Raw genomic sequence first — 23,545 nt, forward strand, 5'->3', positions numbered from 1 at the left:
TCATTGCAAGCAAGCCAAAAAGTGTTTTTATGCTTCATACTGGATTGTAAAAGCAAAGTAGCAGTTTGCTGAAGACAAGTTGTTCTTTGACAGTCTTGAATACTGAGTGCAGTTCAGTTAATAAAACTGTCTTTCTGGTGCTCATTGCAAACAAGCCAGAAAGTGTTTTTTCTGTGTTCTACTCATCTGTATAAGCAAAGATGCAGTTTGCTGGAAAAAAGCTGTCCTCTAACAGTCTTTCTTATGGAGTGCAGTTCAGTTAATAAAACGCCTTCTGGCTTTCATTGCAAGCAAGCCAAAAAGTGTTTTTATGCTTCATACTGGATTGTAAAAGCAAAGTTGCAGTTTGCTCAAAACAAGTTGTTCTTTGACAGTCTTGAATACTGAGTGCAGTTCAGTTAATAAAACTGTCTTTCTGGTGCTTATTGCAAACAAGCCAGAAAGTGTTTTTTCTGTGTTCTACTTGTTAGTATAAACAAATATGCAGTCTGCTGAAAGCAAGCTGTTCTTTTATGGTCTTTCTTATGGAGTGCAGTTCAGCTAATAAACCTCTTTCTGCTTTTCATTGCAAGCAAGCCAAAAAGTGTTTTTATGCTTCATACTGGATTGTAAAAGCAAAGTAGCAGTTTGCTGAAGACAAGTTGTTCTTTGACAGTCTTGAATACTGAGTGCAGTTCAGTTAATAAAACTGTCTTTCTGGTGCTCATTGCAAACAAGCCAGAAAGTGTTTTTTCTGTGTTCTACTCATCTGTATAAGCAAAGATGCAGTTTGCTGGAAATAAGCTGTACTCTAACAGTCTTTCTTATGGAGTGCAGTTCAGTTAATAAAACTCTTTCTGGCTTTCATTGCAAGCAAGCCCGAAAGTGTTTTTATGCTTCATACTGGATTGTAAAAGCAAAGTTGCAGTTTGCTGAAAACAAGTTGATCTTTGACAGTCTTGAATACTGAGTGCAGTTCAGTTAATAAAACTGTCTTTCTGGTGCTCATTGCAAACAAGCCAGAAAGTGTTTTTCTGTGTTCTACTTGTTAGTATAAACAAATATGCAGTCTGCTGAAAGCAAGCTGTTATTTTATGGTCTTTCTTATAGAGTGCAGTTCAGCTAATAAACCTCTTTCTGCTTTTCATTGCAAGCAAGCCAAAAAGTGTTTTTATGCTTCATACTGGATTGTAAAAGCAAAGTAGCAGTTTGCTGAAGACAAGTTGTTCTTTGACAGTCTTGAATACTGAGTGCAGTTCAGTTAATAAAACTGTCTTTCTGGTGCTCATTGCAAACAAGCCAGAAAGTGTTTTTTTCTGTGTTCTACTCATCTGTATAAGCAAAGATGCAGTTTGCTGGAAAAAAAGCTGTACTCTAACAGTCTTTCTTATGGAGTGCAGTTCAGTTAATAAACCTCTTTCTGGCTTTCATTGCAAGCAAGCCAAAAAGTGTTTTTATGCTTCATACTGGATTGTAAAAGCAAAGTTGCAGTTTGCTGAAAACAAGTTGTTCTTTGACAGTCTTGAATACTGAGTGCAGTTCAGTTAATAAAACTGTCTTTCTGGTGCTCATTGCAAACAAGCCAGAAAGTGTTTTTCTGTGTTCTACTTGTTAGTATAAGCAAATATGCAGTCTGCTGAAAACAAGCTGTTCTTTTATGGTCTTTCTTATGGAGTGCAGTTCAGTTAATAAAACTCTTTCTGGCTTTCATTGCAAGCAAGCCCGAAAGTGTTTTTATGCTTCATACTGGATTGTAAAAGCAAAGTTGCAGTTTGCTGAAAACAAGTTGTTCTTTGACAGTCTTGAATACTGAGTGCAGTTCAGTTAATAAAACTGTCTTTCTGGTGCTCATTGCAAACAAGCCAGAAAGTGTTTTTCTGTGTTCTACTTGTTAGTATAAACAAATATGCAGTCTGCTGAAAACAAGCTGTTCTTTTAGGGTCTTTCTTATGGAGTGCAGTTCAGCTAATAAACCTCTTTCTGCTTTTAATCGCAAACAAGCCAGAAAGTGTTTTTCTGTGTTCTACTCATCTGTATAAGCAAAGATGCAGTTTGCTGGAAACAAGCTGTTCTTTGACAATCTTGAATTCTGACTGCAGTTCAGGCAATAAAAATGCATTTCTGTCATTCAATGGAAACAAGCCAGAAAGTGTTTTTCTTTGCTCTTCTTGTCTGTATAAGCAAAGATGCAGTTTGCTGGAAATAAGCTGTACTCTAACAGTCTTTCTTATGGAGTGCAGTTCAGTTAATAAAACTCTTTCTGCTTTTTATTGCAAGCAAGCCCGAAAGTGTTTTTATGCTTCATACGGGATTGTAAAAGCAAAGTTGCAGTTTGCTGAAAACAAGTTGTTGTTTGACAGTCTTGAATACTGAGTGCAGTTCAGTTAATAAACCTGTCTTTCTGGTGCTCATTGCAAACAAGCCAGAAAGTGTTTTTCTGTGTTCTACTCATCTGTATAAGCAAAGATACAGTTTGCTGGAAATAAGCTGTACTCTAACAGTCTTTCTTATGGAGTGCAGTTCAGTTAATAAAACTCTTTCTGGCTTTCATTGCAAGCAAGCCCGAAAGTGTTTTTATGCTTCATACTGGATTGTAAAAGCAAAGTTGCAGTTTGCTGAAAACAAGTTGTTCTTTGACAGTCTTGAATACTGAGTGCAGTTCAGTTAATAAAACTGTCTTTCTGGTGCTCATTGCAAACAAGCCAGAAAGTGTTTTTTCTGTGTTCTACTCATCTGTATAAGCAAAGATGCAGTTTGCTGGAAATAAGCTGTACTCTAACAGTCTTTCTTATGGAGTGCAGTTCAGTTAATAAAACTCTTTCTGGCTTTCATTGCAAGCAAGCCAAAAAGTGTTTTTATGCTTCATACTGGATTGTAAAAGCAAAGTTGCAGTTTGCTGAAAACAAGTTGTTCTTTGACAGTCTTGAATACTGAGTGCAGTTCAGTTAATAAAACTGTCTTTCTGGTGCTCATTGCAAACAAGCCAGAAAGTGTTTTTCTGTGTTCTACTTGTTAGTATAAACAAATATGCAGTCTGCTGAAAGCAAGCTGTTCTTTTATGGTCTTTCTTATGGATTGCAGTTCAGTTAATAAAACTCTTTCTGGCTTTCATTGCAAGCAAGCCCGAAAGTGTTTTTATGCTTCATACTGGATTGTAAAAGCAAAGTTGCAGTTCGCTGAAAACAAGTTGTTCTTTGACAGTCTTGAATACTGAGTGCAGTTCAGTTAATAAAACTGTCTTTCTGGTGCTCATTGCAAACAAGCCAGAAAGTGTTTTTTCTGTGTTCTACTCATCTGTATAAGCAAAGATGCAGTTTGCTGGAAATAAGCTGTACTCTAACAGTCTTTCTTATGGAGTGCAGTTCAGTTAATAAAACTCTTTCTGGCTTTCATTGCAAGCAAGCCCGAAAGTGTTTTTATGCTTCATACTGGATTGTAAAAGCAAAGTTGCAGTTTGCTGAAAACAAGTTGATCTTTGACAGTCTTGAATACTGAGTGCAGTTCAGTTAATAAAACTGTCTTTCTGGTGCTCATTGCAAACAAGCCAGAAAGTGTTTTTCTGTGTTCTACTTGTTAGTATAAACAAATATGCAGTCTGCTGAAAGCAAGCTGTTCTTTTATGGTCTTTCTTATGGAGTGCAGTTCAGCTAATAAACCTCTTTCTGCTTTTCATTGCAAGCAAGCCAAAAAGTGTTTTTATGCTTCATACTGGATTGTAAAAGCAAAGTAGCAGTTTGCTGAAGACAAGTTGTTCTTTGACAGTCTTGAATACTGAGTGCAGTTCAGTTAATAAAACTGTCTTTCTGGTGCTCATTGCAAACAAGCCAGAAAGTGTTTTTTCTGTGTTCTACTCATCTGTATAAGCAAAGATGCAGTTTGCTGGAAAAAAGCTGTACTCTAACAGTCTTTCTTATGGAGTGCAGTTCAGTTAATAAAACTCTTTCTGGCTTTCATTGCAAGCAAGCCAAAAAGTGTTTTTATGCTTCATACTGGATTGTAAAAGCAAAGTTGCAGTTTGCTGAAAACAAGTTGTTCTTTGACAGTCTTGAATACTGAGTGCAGTTCAGTTAATAAAACTGTCTTTCTGGTGCTCATTGCAAACAAGCCAGAAAGTGTTTTTCTGTGTTCTACTTGTTAGTATAAACAAATATGCAGTCTGCTGAAAGCAAGCTGTTCTTTTATGGTCTTTCTTATGGATTGCAGTTCAGTTAATAAAACTCTTTCTGGCTTTCATTGCAAGCAAGCCCGAAAGTGTTTTTATGCTTCATACTGGATTGTAAAAGCAAAGTTGCAGTTCGCTGAAAACAAGTTGTTCTTTGACAGTCTTGAATACTGAGTGCAGTTCAGTTAATAAAACTGTCTTTCTGGTGCTCATTGCAAACAAGCCAGAAAGTGTTTTTTCTGTGTTCTACTCATCTGTATAAGCAAAGATGCAGTTTGCTGGAAATAAGCTGTACTCTAACAGTCTTTCTTATGGAGTGCAGTTCAGTTAATAAAACTCTTTCTGGCTTTCATTGCAAGCAAGCCCGAAAGTGTTTTTATGCTTCATACTGGATTGTAAAAGCAAGGTTGCAGTTTCCTGAAAACAAGTTGATCTTTGACAGTTTTGAATGCTGAGTGCAGTTCAGTTAATAAAACTGTCTTTCTGGTGATCATTGCAAACAAGCCAGAAAGTGTTTTTTCTGTGTTCTACTCATCTGTATAAGCAAAGATGCAGTTTGCTGGAAATAAGCTGTACTCTAACAGTCTTTCTTATGGAGTGCAGTTCAGTTAATAAAACTCTTTCTGGCTTTCATTGCAAGCAAGCCCGAAAGTGTTTTTATGCTTCATACTGGATTGTAAAAGCAAAGTTGCAGTTTGCTGAAAACAAGTTGTTCTTTGACAGTCTTGAATACTGAGTGCAGTTCAGTTAATAAAACTGTCTTTCTGGTGCTCATTGCAAACAAGCCAGAAAGTGTTTTTCTGTGTTCTACTTGTTAGTATAAACAAATATGCAGTCTGCTGAAAGCAAGCTGTTCTTTTATGGTCTTTCTTATGGAGTGCAGTTCAGCTAATAAACCTCTTTCTGCTTTTCATTGCAAGCAAGCCAAAAAGTGTTTTTATGCTTCATACTGGATTGTAAAAGCAAAGTTGCAGTTTGCTGAAAACAAGTTGATCTTTGACAGTCTTGAATACTGAGTGCAGTTCAGTTAATAAAACTGTCTTTCTGGTGCTCATTGCAAACAAGCCAGAAAGTGTTTTTCTGTGTTCTACTTGTTAGTATAAACAAATATGCAGTCTGCTGAAAGCAAGCAGTTCTTTTATGGTCTTTCTTATGGAGTGCAGTTCAGCTAATAAACCTCTTTCTGCTTTTCATTGCAAGCAAGCCAAAAAGTGTTTTTATGCTTCATACTGGATTGTAAAAGCAAAGTAGCAGTTTGCTGAAAACAAGTTGTTCTTTGACAGTCTTGAATACTGAGTGCAGTTCAGTTAATAAAACTGTCTTTCTGGTGCTCATTGCAAACAAGCCAGAAAGTGTTTTTTCTGTGTTCTACTCATCTGTAAAAGCAAAGATGCAGTTTGCTGGAAAAAAGCTGTACTCTAACAGTCTTTCTTATGGAGTGCAGTTCAGTTAATAAATCTCTTTCTGGCTTTCATTGCAAGCAAGCCAAAAAGTGTTTTTATGCTTCATACTGGATTGTAAAAGCAAAGTTGCAGTTTGCTGAAAACAAGTTGTTCTTTGACAGTCTTGAATACTGAGTGCAGTTCAGTTAATAAAACTGTCTTTCTGGTGCTCATTGCAAACAAGCCAGAAAGTGTTTTTCTGTGTTCTACTTGTTAGTATAAACAAATATGCAGTCTGCTGAAAACAAGCTGTTCTTTTATGGTCTTTCTTATGGATTGCAGTTCAGTTAATAAAACTCTTTCTGGCTTTCATTGCAAGCAAGCCCGAAAGTGTTTTTATGCTTCATACTGGATTGTAAAAGCAAAGTTGCAGTTTGCTGAAAACAAGTTGTTCTTTGAAAGTCTTGAATACTGAGTGCAGTTCAGTTAATAAAACTGTCTTTCTGGTGCTCATTGCAAACAAGCCAGAAAGTGTTTTTTCTGTGTTCTACTCATCTGTATAAGCAAAGATGCAGTTTGCTGGAAAAAAGCTGTACTCTAACAGTCTTTCTTATGGAGTGCAGTTCAGTTAATAAAACTCTTTCTGGCTTTCGTTGCAAGCAAGCCCGAAAGTGTTTTTATGCTTCATACTGGATTGTAAAAGCAAAGTTGCAGTTTGCTGAAAACAAGTTGATCTTTGACAGTCTTGAATACCGAGTGCAGTTCAGTTAATAAAACTGTCTTTCTGGTGCTCATTGCAAACAAGCCAGAAAGTGTTTTTCTGTGTTCTACTTGTTAGTATAAACAAATATGCAGTCTGCTGAAAGCAAGCTGTTCTTTTATGGTCTTTCTTATGGAGTGCAGTTCAGCTAATAAACCTCTTTCTGGCTTTCATTGCAAGCAAGCCCGAAAGTGTTTTTATGCTTCATACTGGATTGTAAAAGCAAAGTTGCAGTTTGCTGAAAACAAGTTGATCTTTGACAGTCTTGAATACTGAGTGCAGTTCAGTTAATAAAACTGTCTTTCTGGTGCTCATTGCAAACAAGCCAGAAAGTGTTTTTCTGTGTTCTACTTGTTAGTATAAACAAATATGCAGTCTGCTGAAAGCAAGCTGTTCTTTTATGGTCTTTCTTATGGAGTGCAGTTCAGCTAATAAACCTCTTTCTGCTTTTCATTGCAAGCAAGCCAAAAAGTGTTTTTATGCTTCATACTGGATTGTAAAAGCAAAGTAGCAGTTTGCTGAAGACAAGTTGTTCTTTGACAGTCTTGAATACTGAGTGCAGTTCAGTTAATAAAACTGTCTTTCTGGTGCTCATTGCAAACAAGCCAGAAAGTGTTTTTTCTGTGTTCTACTCATCTGTATAAGCAAAGATGCAGTTTGCTGGAAAAAAGCTGTACTCTAACAGTCTTTCTTATGGAGTGCAGTTCAGTTAATAAAACGCCTTCTGGCTTTCATTGCAAGCAAGCCAAAAAGTGTTTTTATGCTTCATACTGGATTGTAAAAGCAAAGTTGCAGTTTGCTCAAAACAAGTTGTTCTTTGACAGTCTTGAATACTGAGTGCAGTTCAGTTAATAAAACTGTCTTTCTGGTGCTCATTGCAAACAAGCCAGAAAGTATTTTTTCTGTGTTCTACTTGTTAGTATAAACAAATATGCAGTCTGCTGAAAGCAAGCTGTTCTTTTATGGTCTTTCTTATGGAGTGCAGTTCAGCTAATAAACCTCTTTCTGCTTTTCATTGCAAGCAAGCCAAAAAGTGTTTTTATGCTTCATACTGGATTGTAAAAGCAAAGTAGCAGTTTGCTGAAGACAAGTTGTTCTTTGACAGTCTTGAATACTGAGTGCAGTTCAGTTAATAAAACTGTCTTTCTGGTGCTCATTGCAAACAAGCCAGAAAGTGTTTTTTCTGTGTTCTACTCATCTGTATAAGCAAAGATGCAGTTTGCTGGAAATAAGCTGTACTCTAACAGTCTTTCTTATGGAGTGCAGTTCAGTTAATAAAACTCTTTCTGGCTTTCATTGCAAGCAAGCCCGAAAGTGTTTTTATGCTTCATACTGGATTGTAAAAGCAAAGTTGCAGTTTGCTGAAAACAAGTTGATCTTTGACAGTCTTGAATACTGAGTGCAGTTCAGTTAATAAAACTGTCTTTCTGGTGCTCATTGCAAACAAGCCAGAAAGTGTTTTTTCTGTGTTCTACTCATCTGTATAAGCAAAGATGCAGTTTGCTGGAAATAAGCTGTACTCTAACAGTCTTTCTTATGGAGTGCAGTTCAGTTAATAAAACTCTTTCTGGCTTTCATTGCAAGCAAGCCCGAAAGTGTTTTTATGCTTCATACTGGATTGTAAAAGCAAAGTTGCAGTTTGCTGAAAACAAGTTGATCTTTGACAGTCTTGAATACTGAGTGCAGTTCAGTTAATAAAACTGTCTTTCTGGTGCTCATTGCAAACAAGCCAGAAAGTGTTTTTCTGTGTTCTACTTGTTAGTATAAACAAATATGCAGTCTGCTGAAAGCAAGCTGTTCTTTTATGGTCTTTCTTATAGAGTGCAGTTCAGCTAATAAACCTCTTTCTGCTTTTCATTGCAAGCAAGCCAAAAAGTGTTTTTATGCTTCATACTGGATTGTAAAAGCAAAGTAGCAGTTTGCTGAAGACAAGTTGTTCTTTGACAGTCTTGAATACTGAGTGCAGTTCAGTTAATAAAACTGTCTTTCTGGTGCTCATTGCAAACAAGCCAGAAAGTGTTTTTTCTGTGTTCTACTCATCTGTATAAGCAAAGATGCAGTTTGCTGGAAATAAGCTGTACTCTAACAGTCTTTCATATGGAGTGCAGTTCAGTTAATAAAACTCTTTCTGGCTTTCATTGCAAGCAAGCCCGAAAGTGTTTTTATGCTTCATACTGGATTGTAAAAGCAAAGTTGCAGTTTGCTGAAAACAAGTTGTTCTTTGACAGTCTTGAATACTGAGTGCAGTTCAGTTAATAAAACTGTCTTTCTGGTGCTCATTGCAAACAAGCCAGAAAGTGTTTTTCTGTGTTCTACTTGTTAGTATAAACAAATATGCAGTCTGCTGAAAACAAGCTGTTCTTTTATGGTCTTTCTTATGGAGTGCAGTTCAGCTAATAAACCTCTTTCTGGCTTTCATTGCAAGCAAGCCCGAAAGTGTTTTTATGCTTCATACTGGATTGTAAAAGCAAAGTTGCAGTTTGCTGAAAACAAGTTGTTCTTTGACAGTCTTGAATACTGAGTACAGTTCAGTTAATAAAACTGTCTTTCTGGTGCTCATTGCAAACAAGCCAGAAAGTGTTTTTCTGTGTTCTACTCATCTGTATAAGCAAAGATGCAGTTTGCTGGAAATAAGCTGTACTCTAACAGTCTTTCTTATGGAGTGCAGTTCAGTTAATAAAACTCTTTCTGGCTTTCATTGCAAGCAAGCCCGAAAGTGTTTTTATGCTTCATACTGGATTGTAAAAGCAAAGTTGCAATTTGCTGAAAACAAGTTGTTCTTTGACAGTCTTGAATACTGAGTGCAGTTCAGTTAATAAAACTGTCTTTCTGGTGCTCATTGCAAACAAGCCAGAAAGTGTTTTTCTGTGTTCTACTTGTTAGTATAAGCAAATATGCAGTCTGCTGAAAACAAGCTGTTCTTTTATGGTCTTTCTTATGGAGTGCAGTTCAGCTAATAAACCTTTTTCTGGCTTTCATTGCAAGCAAGCCCGAAAGTGTTTTTATGCTTCATACTGGATTGTAAAAGCAAAGTTGCAGTTTCCTGAAAACAAGTTGTTCTTTGACAGTCTTGAATACTGAGTACAGTTCAGTTAATAAAACTATCTTTCTGGTGCTCATTGCAAACAAGCCAGAAAGTGTTTTTCTGTGTTCTACTCATCTGTATAAGCAAAGATGCAGTTTGCTGGAAATAAGCTGTACTCTAACAGTCTTTCTTATGGAGTGCAGCTCAGTTAATAAAACTCTTTCTGGCTTTCATTGCAAGCAAGCCCGAAAGTGTTTTTATGCTTCATACTGGATTGTAAAAGCAAAGTTGCAGTTTGCTGAAAACAAGTTGTTCTTTGACAGTCTTGAATACTGAGTGCAGTTCAGTTAATAAAACTGTCTTTCTGGTGCTCATTGCAAACAAGCCAGAAAGTGTTTTTCTGTGTTCTACTTGTTAGTATAAGCAAATATGCAGTCTGCTGAAAACAAGCTGTTCTTTTATGGTCTTTCTTATGGAGTGCAGTTCAGTTAATAAAACTCTTTCTGGCTTTCATTGCAAGCAAGCCCGAAAGTGTTTTTATGCTTCATACTGGATTGTAAAAGCAAAGTTGCAGTTTGCTGAAAACAAGTTGTTCTTTGACAGTCTTGAATACTGAGTGCAGTTCAGTTAATAAAACTGTCTTTCTGGTGCTCATTGCAAACAAGCCAGAAAGTGTTTTTCTGTGTTCTACTTGTTAGTATAAACAAATATGCAGTCTGCTGAAAGCAAGCTGTTCTTTTATGGTCTCTCTTATGGAGTGCAGTTCAGCTAATAAAACTCTTTCTGCTTTTCATTGCAAGCAAGCCAAAAAGTGTTTTTATGCTTCATACTGGATTGTAAAAGCAAAGTAGCAGTTTGCTGAAGACAAGTTGTTCTTTGACAGTCTTGAATACTGAGTGCAGTTCAGTTAATAAAACTGTCTTTCTGGTGCTCATTGCAAACAAGCCAGAAAGTGTTTTTCTGTGTTATACTTGTTAATATAAACAAATATGCAGTCTGCTGAAAGCAAGCTGTTCTTTTATGGTCTTTCTTATGGAGTGCAGTTCAGCTAATAAACCTCTTTCTGCTTTTCATTGCAAGCAAGCCAAAAAGTGTTTTTATGCTTCATACTGGATTGTAAAAGCAAAGTAGCAGTTTGCTGAAGACAAGTTGTTCTTTGACAGTCTTGAATACTGAGTGCAGTTCAGTTAATAAAACTGTCTTTCTGGTGCTCATTGCAAACAAGCCAGAAAGTGTTTTTTCTGTGTTCTACTCATCTGTATAAGCAAAGATGCAGTTTGCGGGAAATAAGCTGTACTCTAACAGTCTTTCTTATGGAGTGCAGTTCAGTTAATAAAACTCTTTCTGGCTTTCATTGCAAGCAAGCCCGAAAGTGTTTTTATGCTTCATACTGGATTGTAAAAGCAAAGTTGCAGTTTGCTGAAAACAAGTTGTTCTTTGACAGTCTTGAATACTGAGTGCAGTTCAGTTAATAAAACTGTCTTTCTGGTGCTCATTGCAAACAAGCCAGAAAGTGTTTTTCTGTGTTCTACTTGTTAGTATAAACAAATATACAGTCTGCTGAAAGCAAGCTGTTCTTTTATGGTCTTTCTTATGGAGTGCAGTTCAGCTAATAAACCTCTTTCTGCTTTTCATTGCAAGGAAGCCAAAAAGTGTTTTTATGCTTCATACTGGATTGTAAAAGCAAAGTAGCAGTTTGCTGAAGACAAGTTGTTCTTTGACAGTCTTGAATACTGAGTGCAGTTCAGTTAATAAAACTGTCTTTCTGGTGCTCATTGCAAACAAGCCAGAAAGTGTTTTTTCTGTGTTCTACTCATCTGTATAAGCAAAGATGCAGTTTCATTGCAAGCAAGCCAAAAAGTGTTTTTATGCTTCATACTGGATTGTAAAAGCAAAGTAGCAGTTTGCTGAAGACAAGTTGTTCTTTGACAGTCCTGAATACTGAGTGCAGTTCAGTTAATAAAACTGTATTTCTGGTGCTCATTGCAAACAAGCCAAAAAGTGTTTTTCTGTGTTATACTTGTTAATATAAACAAATATGCAGTCTGCTGAAAGCAAGCTGTTCTTTTATGGTCTTTCTTATGGAGTGCAGTTCAGCTAATAAACCTCTTTCTGCTTTTCATTGCAAGCAAGCCAAAAAGTGTTTTTATGCTTCATACTGGATTGTAAAAGCAAAGTAGCAGTTTGCTGAAGACAAGTTGTTCTTTGACAGTCTTGAATACTGAGTGCAGTTCAGTTAATAAAACTGTCTTTCTGGTGCTCATTGCAAACAAGCCAGAAAGTGTTTTTTCTGTGTTCTACTCATCTGTATAAGCAAAGATGCAGTTTGCTGGAAATAAGCTGTACTCTAACAGTCTTTCATATGGAGTGCAGTTCAGTTAATAAAACTCTTTCTGGCTTTCATTGCAAGCAAGCCCGAAAGTGTTTTTATGCTTCATACTGGATTGTAAAAGCAAAGTTGCAGTTTGCTGAAAACAAGTTGTTCTTTGACAGTCTTGAATACTGAGTGCAGTTCAGTTAATAAAACTGTCTTTCTGGTGCTCATTGCAAACAAGCCAGAAAGTGTTTTTCTGTGTTCTACTTGTTAGTATAAACAAATATGCAGTCTGCTGAAAACAAGCTGTTCTTTTATGGTCTTTCTTATGGAGTGCAGTTCAGCTAATAAACCTCTTTCTGGCTTTCATTGCAAGCAAGCCCGAAAGTGTTTTTATGCTTCATACTGGATTGTAAAAGCAAAGTTGCAGTTTGCTGAAGACAAGTTGTTCTTTGACAGTCTTGAATACTGAGTACAGTTCAGTTAATAAAACTATCTTTCTGGTGCTCATTGCAAACAAGCCAGAAAGTGTTTTTCTGTGTTCTACTCATCTGTATAAGCAAAGATGCAGTTTGCTGGAAATAAGCTGTACTCTAACAGTCTTTCTTATGGAGTGCAGTTCAGTTAATAAAACTCTTTCTGGCTTTCATTGCAAGCAAGCCCGAAAGTGTTTTTATGCTTCATACTGGATTGTAAAAGCAAAGTTGCAATTTGCTGAAAACAAGTTGTTCTTTGACAGTCTTGAATACTGAGTGCAGTTCAGTTAATAAAACTGTCTTTCTGGTGCTCATTGCAAACAAGCCAGAAAGTGTTTTTCTGTGTTCTACTTGTTAGTATAAACAAATATGCAGTCTGCTGAAAGCAAGCTGTTCTTTTATGGTCTTTCTTATGGAGTGCAGTTCAGCTAATAAACCTCTTTCTGCTTTTCATTGCAAGCAAGCCAAAAAGTGTTTTTATGCTTCATACTGGATTGTAAAAGCAAAGTAGCAGTTTGCTGAAGACAAGTTGTTCTTTGACAGTCGTGAATACTGAGTGCAGTTCAGTTAATAAAACTGTCTTTCTGGTGCTCATTGCAAACAAGCCAGAAAGTGTTTTTTCTGTGTTCTACTCATCTGTATAAGCAAAGATGCAGTTTGCGGGAAATAAGCTGTACTCTAACAGTCTTTCTTATGGAGTGCAGTTCAGTTAATAAAACTCTTTCTGGCTTTCATTGCAAGCAAGCCCGAAAGTGTTTTTATGCTTCATACTGGATTGTAAAAGCAAAGTTGCAGTTTGCTGAAAACAAGTTGTTCTTTGACAGTCTTGAATACTGAGTGCAGTTCAGTTAATAAAACTGTCTTTCTGGTGCTCATTGCAAACAAGCCAGAAAGTGTTTTTCTGTGTTCTACTTGTTAGTATAAACAAATATGCAGTCTGCTGAAAACAAGCTGTTCTTTTATGGTCTTTCTTATGGAGTGCAGTTCAGCTAATAAACCTCTTTCTGGCTTTCATTGCAAGCAAGCCCGAAAGTGTTTTTATGCTTCATACTGGATTGTAAAAGCAAAGTTGCAGTTTGCTGAAAACAAGTTGTTCTTTGACAGTCTTGAATACTGAGTACAGTTCTGTTAATAAAACTGTCTTTCTGGTGCTCAGTGCAAACAAGCCAGAAAGTGTTTTTCTGTGTTCTACTCATCTGTATAAGCAAAGATGCAGTTTGCTGGAAATAAGCTGTACTCTAACAGTCTTTCTTATGGAGTGCAGTTCAGTTAATAAAACTCTTTCTGGCTTTCATTGCAAGCAAGCCCGAAAGTGTTTTTATGCTTCATACTGGATTGTAAAAGCAAAGTAGCAGTTTGCTGAAGACAAGTTGTTCTTTGACAGTCTTGAATACTGAGTGCAGTTCAGTTAATAAAACTGTCTTTCTGGTGCTCATTGCAAACAAGCCAGAAAGTGTTTTTTTCTGTGTTCTACTCATCTGTATAAGCAAAGATGCAGTTTGCTGGAAAAAAAGCTGTACTCTAACAGTCTTTCTTATGGAGTGCAGTTCAGTTAATAAACCTCTTTCTGGCTTTCATTGCAAGCAAGCCAAAAAGTGTTTTTATGCTTCATACTGGATTGTAAAAGCAAAGTTGCAGTTTGCTGAAAACAAGTTGTTCTTTGACAGTCTTGAATACTGAGTGCAGTTCAGTTAATAAAACTGTCTTTCTGGTGCTCATTGCAAACAAGCCAGAAAGTGTTTTTCTGTGTTCTACTTGTTAGTATAAGCAAATATGCAGTCTGCTGAAAACAAGCTGTTCTTTTATGGTCTTTCTTATGGAGTGCAGTTCAGTTAATAAAACTCTTTCTGGCTTTCATTGCAAGCAAGCCCGAAAGTGTTTTTATGCTTCATACTGGATTGTAAAAGCAAAGTTGCAGTTTGCTGAAAACAAGTTGTTCTTTGACAGTCTTGAATACTGAGTGCAGTTCAGTTAATAAAACTGTCTTTCTGGTGCTCATTGCAAACAAGCCAGAAAGTGTTTTTCTGTGTTCTACTTGTTAGTATAAACAAATATGCAGTCTGCTGAAAGCAAGCTGTTCTTTTATGGTCTTTCTTATGGAGTGCAGTTCAGCTAATAAACCTCTTTCTGCTTTTCATTGCAAGCAAGCCAAAAAGTGTTTTTATGCTTCATACTGGATTGTAAAAGCAAAGTAGCAGTTTGCTGAAGACAAGTTGTTATTTGACAGTCTTGAATACTGAGTGCAGTTCAGTTAATAAAACTGTCTTTCTGGTGCTCATTGCAAACAAGCCAGAAAGTGTTTTTTCTGTGTTCTACTCATCTGTATAAGCAAAGATGCAGTTTCATTGCAAGCAAGCCAAAAAGTGTTTTTATGCTTCATACTGGATTGTAAAAGCAAAGTAGCAGTTTGCTGAAGACAAGTTGTTCTTTGACAGTCCTGAATACTGAGTGCAGTTCAGTTAATAAAACTGTATTTCTGGTGCTCATTGCAAACAAGCCAGAAAGTGTTTTTCTGTGTTATACTTGTTAATATAAACAAATATGCAGTCTGCTGAAAGCAAGCTGTTCTTTTATGGTCTTTCTTATGGAGTGCAGTTCAGCTAATAAACCTCTTTCTGCTTTTCATTGCAAGCAAGCCAAAAAGTGTTTTTATGCTTCATACTGGATTGTAAAAGCAAAGTAGCAGTTTGCTGAAGACAAGTTGTTCTTTGACAGTCTTGAATACTGAGTGCAGTTCAGTTAATAAAACTGTCTTTCTGGTGCTCATTGCAAACAAGCCAGAAAGTGTTTTTTCTGTGTTCTACTCATCTGTATAAGCAAAGATGCAGTTTGCTGGAAATAAGCTGTACTCTAACAGTCTTTCATATGGAGTGCAGTTCAGTTAATAAAACTCTTTCTGGCTTTCATTGCAAGCAAGCCCGAAAGTGTTTTTATGCTTCATACTGGATTGTAAAAGCAAAGTTGCAGTTTGCTGAAAACAAGTTGTTCTTTGACAGTCTTGAATACTGAGTGCAGTTCAGTTAATAAAACTGTCTTTCTGGTGCTCATTGCAAACAAGCCAGAAAGTGTTTTTTCTGTGTTCTACTCATCTGTATAAGCAAAGATGCAGTTTGCGGGAAATAAGCTGTACTCTAACAGTCTTTCTTATGGAGTGCAGTTCAGTTAATAAAACTCTTTCTGGCTTTCATTGCAAGCAAGCCCGAAAGTGTTTTTATGCTTCATACTGGATTGTAAAAGCAAAGTTGCAGTTTGCTGAAAACAAGTTGTTCTTTGACAGTCTTGAATACTGAGTGCAGTTCAGTTAATAAAACTGTCTTTCTGGTGCTCATTGCAAACAAGCCAGAAAGTGTTTTTCTGTGTTCTACTTGTTAGTATAAACAAATATGCAGTCTGCTGAAAACAAGCTGTTCTTTTATGGTCTTTCTTATGGAGTGCAGTTCAGCTAATAAACCTCTTTCTGGCTTTCATTGCAAGCAAGCCCGAAAGTGTTTTTATGCTTCATACTGGATTGTAAAAGCAAAGTTGCAGTTTGCTGAAAACAAGTTGTTCTTTGACAGTCTTGAATACTGAGTACAGTTATGTTAATAAAACTGTCTTTCTGGTGCTCAGTGCAAACAAGCCAGAAAGTGTTTTTCTGTGTTCTACTCATCTGTATAAGCAAAGATGCAGTTTGCTGGAAATAAGCTGTACTCTAACAGTCTTTCTTATGGAGTGCAGTTCAGTTAATAAAACTCTTTCTGGCTTTCATTGCAAGCAAGCCCGAAAGTGTTTTTATGCTTCATACTGGATTGTAAAAGCAAAGTAGCAGTTTGCTGAAGACAAGTTGTTTTTTGACAGTCTTGAATACTGAGTGCAGTTCAGTTAATAAAACTGTCTTTCTGGTGCTCATTGCAAACAAGTCAGAAAGTGTTTTTTTCTGTGTTCTACTCATCTGTATAAGCAAAGATGCAGTTTGCTGGAAAAAAAGCTGTACTCTAACAGTCTTTCTTATGGAGTGCAGTTCAGTTAATAAACCTCTTTCTGGCTTTCATTGCAAGCAAGCCAAAAAGTGTTTTTATGCTTCATACTGGATTGTAAAAGCAAAGTTGCAGTTTGCTGAAAACAAGTTGTTCTTTGACAGTCTTGAATACTGAGTGCAGTTCAGTTAATAAAACTGTCTTTCTGGTGCTCATTGCAAACAAGCCAGAAAGTGTTTTTCTGTGTTCTACTTGTTAGTATAAGCAAATATGCAGTCTGCTGAAAACAAGCTGTTCTTTTATGGTCTTTCTTATGGAGTGCAGTTCAGTTAATAAAACTCTTTCTGGCTTTCATTGCAAGCAAGCCCGAAAGTGTTTTTATGCTTCATACTGGATTGTAAAAGCAAAGTTGCAGTTTGCTGAAAACAAGTTGTTCTTTGACAGTCTTGAATACTGAGTGCAGTTCAGTTAATAAAACTGTCTTTCTGGTGCTCATTGCAAACAAGCCAGAAAGTGTTTTTCTGTGTTCTACTTGTTAGTATAAACAAATATGCAGTCTGCTGAAAGCAAGCTGTTCTTTTATGGTCTTTATTATGGAGTGCAGTTCAGCTAATAAACCTCTTTCTGCTTTTCATTGCAAGCAAGCCAAAAAGTGTTTTTATGCTTCATACTGGATTGTAAAAGCAAAGTAGCAGTTTGCTGAAGACAAGTTGTTATTTGACAGTCTTGAATACTGAGTGCAGTTCAGTTAATAAAACTGTCTTTCTGGTGCTCATTGCAAACAAGCCAGAAAGTGTTTTTTCTGTGTTCTACTCATCTGTATAAGCAAAGATGCAGTTTCATTGCAAGCAAGCCAAAAAGTGTTTTTATGCTTCATACTGGATTGTAAAAGCAAAGTAGCAGTTTGCTGAAGACAAGTTGTTCTTTGACAGTCCTGAATACTGAGTGCAGTTCAGTTAATAAAACTGTATTTCTGGTGCTCATTGCAAACAAGCCAGAAAGTGTTTTTCTGTGTTATACTTGTTAATATAAACAAATATGCAGTCTGCTGAAAGCAAGCTGTTCTTTTATGGTCTTTCTTATGGAGTGCAGTTCAGCTAATAAACCTCTTTCTGCTTTTCATTGCAAGCAAGCCAAAAAGTGTTTTTATGCTTCATACTGGATTGTAAAAGCAAAGTAGCAGTTTGCTGAAGACAAGTTGTTCTTTGACAGTCTTGAATACTGAGTGCAGTTCAGTTAATAAAACTGTCTTTCTGGTGCTCATTGCAAACAAGCCAGAAAGTGTTTTTCTGTGTTCTACTTGTTAGTATAAGCAAATATGCAGTCTGCTGAAAACAAGCTGTTCTTTTATGGTCTTTCTTATGGAGTGCAGTTCAGTTAATAAAACTCTTTCTGGCTTTCATTGCAAGCAAGCCCGAAAGTGTTTTTATGCTTCATACTGGATTGTAAAAGCAAAGTTGCAGTTTGCTGAAAACAAGTTGTTCTTTGACAGTCTTGAATACTGAGTGCAGTTCAGTTAATAAAACTGTCTTTCTGGTGCTCATTGCAAACAAGCCAGAAAGTGTTTTTCTGTGTTCTACTTGTTAGTATAAACAAATATGCAGTCTGCTGAAAGCAAGCTGTTCTTTTATGGTCTTTATTATGGAGTGCAGTTCAGCTAATAAACCTCTTTCTGCTTTTCATTGCAAGCAAGCCAAAAAGTGTTTTTATGCTTCATACTGGATTGTAAAAGCAAAGTAGCAGTTTGCTGAAGACAAGTTGTTATTTGACAGTCTTGAATACTGAGTGCAGTTCAGTTAATAAAACTGTCTTTCTGGTGCTCATTGCAAACAAGCCAGAAAGTGTTTTTTCTGTGTTCTACTCATCTGTATAAGCAAAGATGCAGTTTCATTGCAAGCAAGCCAAAAAGTGTTTTTATGCTTCATACTGGATTGTAAAAGCAAAGTAGCAGTTTGCTGAAGACAAGTTGTTCTTTGACAGTCCTGAATACTGAGTGCAGTTCAGTTAATAAAACTGTATTTCTGGTGCTCATTGCAAACAAGCCAGAAAGTGTTTTTCTGTGTTATACTTGTTAATATAAACAAATATGCAGTCTGCTGAAAGCAAGCTGTTCTTTTATGGTCTTTCTTATGGAGTGCAGTTCAGCTAATAAACCTCTTTCTGCTTTTCATTGCAAGCAAGCCAAAAAGTGTTTTTATGCTTCATACTGGATTGTAAAAGCAAAGTAGCAGTTTGCTGAAGACAAGTTGTTCTTTGACAGTCTTGAATACTGAGTGCAGTTCAGTTAATAAAACTGTCTTTCTGGTGCTCATTGCAAACAAGCCAGAAAGTGTTTTTTCTGTGTTCTACTCATCTGTATAAGCAAAGATGCAGTTTGCTGGAAATAAGCTGTACTCTAACAGTCTTTCATATGGAGTGCAGTTCAGTTAATAAAACTCTTTCTGGCTTTCATTGCAAGCAAGCCCGAAAGTGTTTTTATGCTTCATACTGGATTGTAAAAGCAAAGTTGCAGTTTGCTGAAAACAAGTTGTTCTTTGACAGTCTTGAATACTGAGTGCAGTTCAGTTAATAAAACTGTCTTTCTGGTGCTCATTGCAAACAAGCCAGAAAGTGTTTTTCTGTGTTCTACTTGTTAGTATAAACAAATATGCAGTCTGCTGAAAACAAGCTGTTCTTTTATGGTCTTTCTTATGGAGTGCAGTTCAGCTAATAAACCTCTTTCTGGCTTTCATTGCAAGCAAGCCCGAAAGTGTTTTTATGCTTCATACTGGATTGTAAAAGCAAAGTTGCAGTTTGCTGAAAACAAGTTGTTCTTTGACAGTCTTGAATACTGAGTACAGTTCTGTTAATAAAACTGTCTTTCTGGTGCTCAGTGCAAACAAGCCAGAAAGTGTTTTTCTGTGTTCTACTCATCTGTATAAGCAAAGATGCAGTTTGCTGGAAATAAGCTGTACTCTAACAGTCTTTCTTATGGAGTGCAGTTCAGTTAATAAAACTCTTTCTGGCTTTCATTGCAAGCAAGCCCGAAAGTGTTTTTATGCTTCATACTGGATTGTAAAAGCAAAGTAGCAGTTTGCTGAAGACAAGTTGTTCTTTGACAGTCTTGAATACTGAGTGCAGTTCAGTTAATAAAACTGTCTTTCTGGTGCTCATTGCAAACAAGCCAGAAAGTGTTTTTTTCTGTGTTCTACTCATCTGTATAAGCAAAGATGCAGTTTGCTGGAAAAAAAGCTGTACTCTAACAGTCTTTCTTATGGAGTGCAGTTCAGTTAATAAACCTCTTTCTGGCTTTCATTGCAAGCAAGCCAAAAAGTGTTTTTATGCTTCATACTGGATTGTAAAAGCAAAGTTGCAGTTTGCTGAAAACAAGTTGTTCTTTGACAGTCTTGAATACTGAGTGCAGTTCAGTTAATAAAACTGTCTTTCTGGTGCTCATTGCAAACAAGCCAGAAAGTGTTTTTCTGTGTTCTACTTGTTAGTATAAGCAAATATGCAGTCTGCTGAAAACAAGCTGTTCTTTTATGGTCTTTCTTATGGAGTGCAGTTCAGTTAATAAAACTCTTTCTGGCTTTCATTGCAAGCAAGCCCGAAAGTGTTTTTATGCTTCATACTGGATTGTAAAAGCAAAGTTGCAGTTTGCTGAAAACAAGTTGTTCTTTGACAGTCTTGAATACTGAGTGCAGTTCAGTTAATAAAACTGTCTTTCTGGTGCTCATTGCAAACAAGCCAGAAAGTGTTTTTCTGTGTTCTACTTGTTAGTATAAACAAATATGCAGTCTGCTGAAAGCAAGCTGTTCTTTTATGGTCTTTCTTATGGAGTGCAGTTCAGCTAATAAACCTCTTTCTGCTTTTCATTGCAAGCAAGCCAAAAAGTGTTTTTATGCTTCATACTGGATTGTAAAAGCAAAGTAGCAGTTTGCTGAAGACAAGTTGTTCTTTGACAGTCTTGAATACTGAGTGCAGTTCAGTTAATAAAACTGTCTTTCTGGTGCTCATTGCAAACAAGCCAGAAAGTGTTTTTCTGTGTTCTACTTGTTAGTATAAACAAATATGCAGTCTGCTGAAAACAAGCTGTTCTTTTATGGTCTTTCTTATGGAGTGCAGTTCAGCTAATAAACCTCTTTCTGGCTTTCATTGCAAGCAAGCCCGAAAGTGTTTTTATGCTTCATACTGGATTGTAAAAGCAAAGTTGCAGTTTGCTGAAAACAAGTTGTTCTTTGACAGTCTTGAATACTGAGTACAGTTATGTTAATAAAACTGTCTTTCTGGTGCTCAGTGCAAACAAGCCAGAAAGTGTTTTTCTGTGTTCTACTCATCTGTATAAGCAAAGATGCAGTTTGCTGGAAATAAGCTGTACTCTAACAGTCTTTCTTATGGAGTGCAGTTCAGTTAATAAAACTCTTTCTGGCTTTCATTGCAAGCAAGCCCGAAAGTGTTTTTATGCTTCATACTGGATTGTAAAAGCAAAGTAGCAGTTTGCTGAAGACAAGTTGTTTTTTGACAGTCTTGAATACTGAGTGCAGTTCAGTTAATAAAACTGTCTTTCTGGTGCTCATTGCAAACAAGTCAGAAAGTGTTTTTTTCTGTGTTCTACTCATCTGTATAAGCAAAGATGCAGTTTGCTGGAAAAAAAGCTGTACTCTAACAGTCTTTCTTATGGAGTGCAGTTCAGTTAATAAACCTCTTTCTGGCTTTCATTGCAAGCAAGCCAAAAAGTGTTTTTATGCTTCATACTGGATTGTAAAAGCAAAGTTGCAGTTTGCTGAAAACAAGTTGTTCTTTGACAGTCTTGAATACTGAGTGCAGTTCAGTTAATAAAACTGTCTTTCTGGTGCTCATTGCAAACAAGCCAGAAAGTGTTTTTCTGTGTTCTACTTGTTAGTATAAGCAAATATGCAGTCTGCTGAAAACAAGCTGTTCTTTTATGGTCTTTCTTATGGAGTGCAGTTCAGTTAATAAAACTCTTTCTGGCTTTCATTGCAAGCAAGCCCGAAAGTGTTTTTATGCTTCATACTGGATTGTAAAAGCAAAGTTGCAGTTTGCTGAAAACAAGTTGTTCTTTGACAGTCTTGAATACTGAGTGCAGTTCAGTTAATAAAACTGTCTTTCTGGTGCTCATTGCAAACAAGCCAGAAAGTGTTTTTCTGTGTTCTACTTGTTAGTATAAACAAATATGCAGTCTGCTGAAAGCAAGCTGTTCTTTTATGGTCTTTATTATGGAGTGCAGTTCAGCTAATAAACCTCTTTCTGCTTTTCATTGCAAGCAAGCCAAAAAGTGTTTTTATGCTTCATACTGGATTGTAAAAGCAAAGTAGCAGTTTGCTGAAGACAAGTTGTTATTTGACAGTCTTGAATACTGAGTGCAGTTCAGTTAATAAAACTGTCTTTCTGGTGCTCATTGCAAACAAGCCAGAAAGTGTTTTTTCTGTGTTCTACTCATCTGTATAAGCAAAGATGCAGTTTCATTGCAAGCAAGCCAAAAAGTGTTTTTATGCTTCATACTGGATTGTAAAAGCAAAGTAGCAGTTTGCTGAAGACAAGTTGTTCTTTGACAGTCCTGAATACTGAGTGCAGTTCAGTTAATAAAACTGTATTTCTGGTGCTCATTGCAAACAAGCCAGAAAGTGTTTTTCTGTGTTATACTTGTTAATATAAACAAATATGCAGTCTGCTGAAAGCAAGCTGTTCTTTTATGGTCTTTCTTATGGAGTGCAGTTCAGCTAATAAACCTCTTTCTGCTTTTCATTGCAAGCAAGCCAAAAAGTGTTTTTATGCTTCATACTGGATTGTAAAAGCAAAGTAGCAGTTTGCTGAAGACAAGTTGTTCTTTGACAGTCTTGAATACTGAGTGCAGTTCAGTTAATAAAACTGTCTTTCTGGTGCTCATTGCAAACAAGCCAGAAAGTGTTTTTCTGTGTTCTACTTGTTAGTATAAGCAAATATGCAGTCTGCTGAAAACAAGCTGTTCTTTTATGGTCTTTCTTATGGAGTGCAGTTCAGTTAATAAAACTCTTTCTGGCTTTCATTGCAAGCAAGCCCGAAAGTGTTTTTATGCTTCATACTGGATTGTAAAAGCAAAGTTGCAGTTTGCTGAAAACAAGTTGTTCTTTGACAGTCTTGAATACTGAGTGCAGTTCAGTTAATAAAACTGTCTTTCTGGTGCTCATTGCAAACAAGCCAGAAAGTGTTTTTCTGTGTTCTACTTGTTAGTATAAACAAATATGCAGTCTGCTGAAAGCAAGCTGTTCTTTTATGGTCTTTATTATGGAGTGCAGTTCAGCTAATAAACCTCTTTCTGCTTTTCATTGCAAGCAAGCCAAAAAGTGTTTTTATGCTTCATACTGGATTGTAAAAGCAAAGTAGCAGTTTGCTGAAGACAAGTTGTTATTTGACAGTCTTGAATACTGAGTGCAGTTCAGTTAATAAAACTGTCTTTCTGGTGCTCATTGCAAACAAGCCAGAAAGTGTTTTTTCTGTGTTCTACTCATCTGTATAAGCAAAGATGCAGTTTCATTGCAAGCAAGCCAAAAAGTGTTTTTATGCTTCATACTGGATTGTAAAAGCAAAGTAGCAGTTTGCTGAAGACAAGTTGTTCTTTGACAGTCCTGAATACTGAGTGCAGTTCAGTTAATAAAACTGTATTTCTGGTGCTCATTGCAAACAAGCCAGAAAGTGTTTTTCTGTGTTATACTTGTTAATATAAACAAATATGCAGTCTGCTGAAAGCAAGCTGTTCTTTTATGGTCTTTCTTATGGAGTGCAGTTCAGCTAATAAACCTCTTTCTGCTTTTCATTGCAAGCAAGCCAAAAAGTGTTTTTATGCTTCATACTGGATTGTAAAAGCAAAGTAGCAGTTTGCTGAAGACAAGTTGTTCTTTGACAGTCTTGAATACTGAGTGCAGTTCAGTTAATAAAACTGTCTTTCTGGTGCTCATTGCAAACAAGCCAGAAAGTGTTTTTTCTGTGTTCTACTCATCTGTATAAGCAAAGATGCAGTTTGCTGGAAATAAGCTGTACTCTAACAGTCTTTCATATGGAGTGCAGTTCAGTTAATAAAACTCTTTCTGGCTTTCATTGCAAGCAAGCCCGAAAGTGTTTTTATGCTTCATACTGGATTGTAAAAGCAAAGTTGCAGTTTGCTGAAAACAAGTTGTTCTTTGACAGTCTTGAATACTGAGTGCAGTTCAGTTAATAAAACTGTCTTTCTGGTGCTCATTGCAAACAAGCCAGAAAGTGTTTTTCTGTGTTCTACTTGTTAGTATAAACAAATATGCAGTCTGCTGAAAACAAGCTGTTCTTTTATGGTCTTTCTTATGGAGTGCAGTTCAGCTAATAAACCTCTTTCTGGCTTTCATTGCAAGCAAGCCCGAAAGTGTTTTTATGCTTCATACTGGATTGTAAAAGCAAAGTTGCAGTTTGCTGAAAACAAGTTGTTCTTTGACAGTCTTGAATACTGAGTACAGTTCTGTTAATAAAACTGTCTTTCTGGTG

The sequence above is a fragment of the Hoplias malabaricus genome, chromosome X2 (assembly GCF_029633855.1).
Source record: "Hoplias malabaricus isolate fHopMal1 chromosome X2, fHopMal1.hap1, whole genome shotgun sequence".
NCBI classification, from domain to species: domain Eukaryota; kingdom Metazoa; phylum Chordata; class Actinopteri; order Characiformes; family Erythrinidae; genus Hoplias; species Hoplias malabaricus.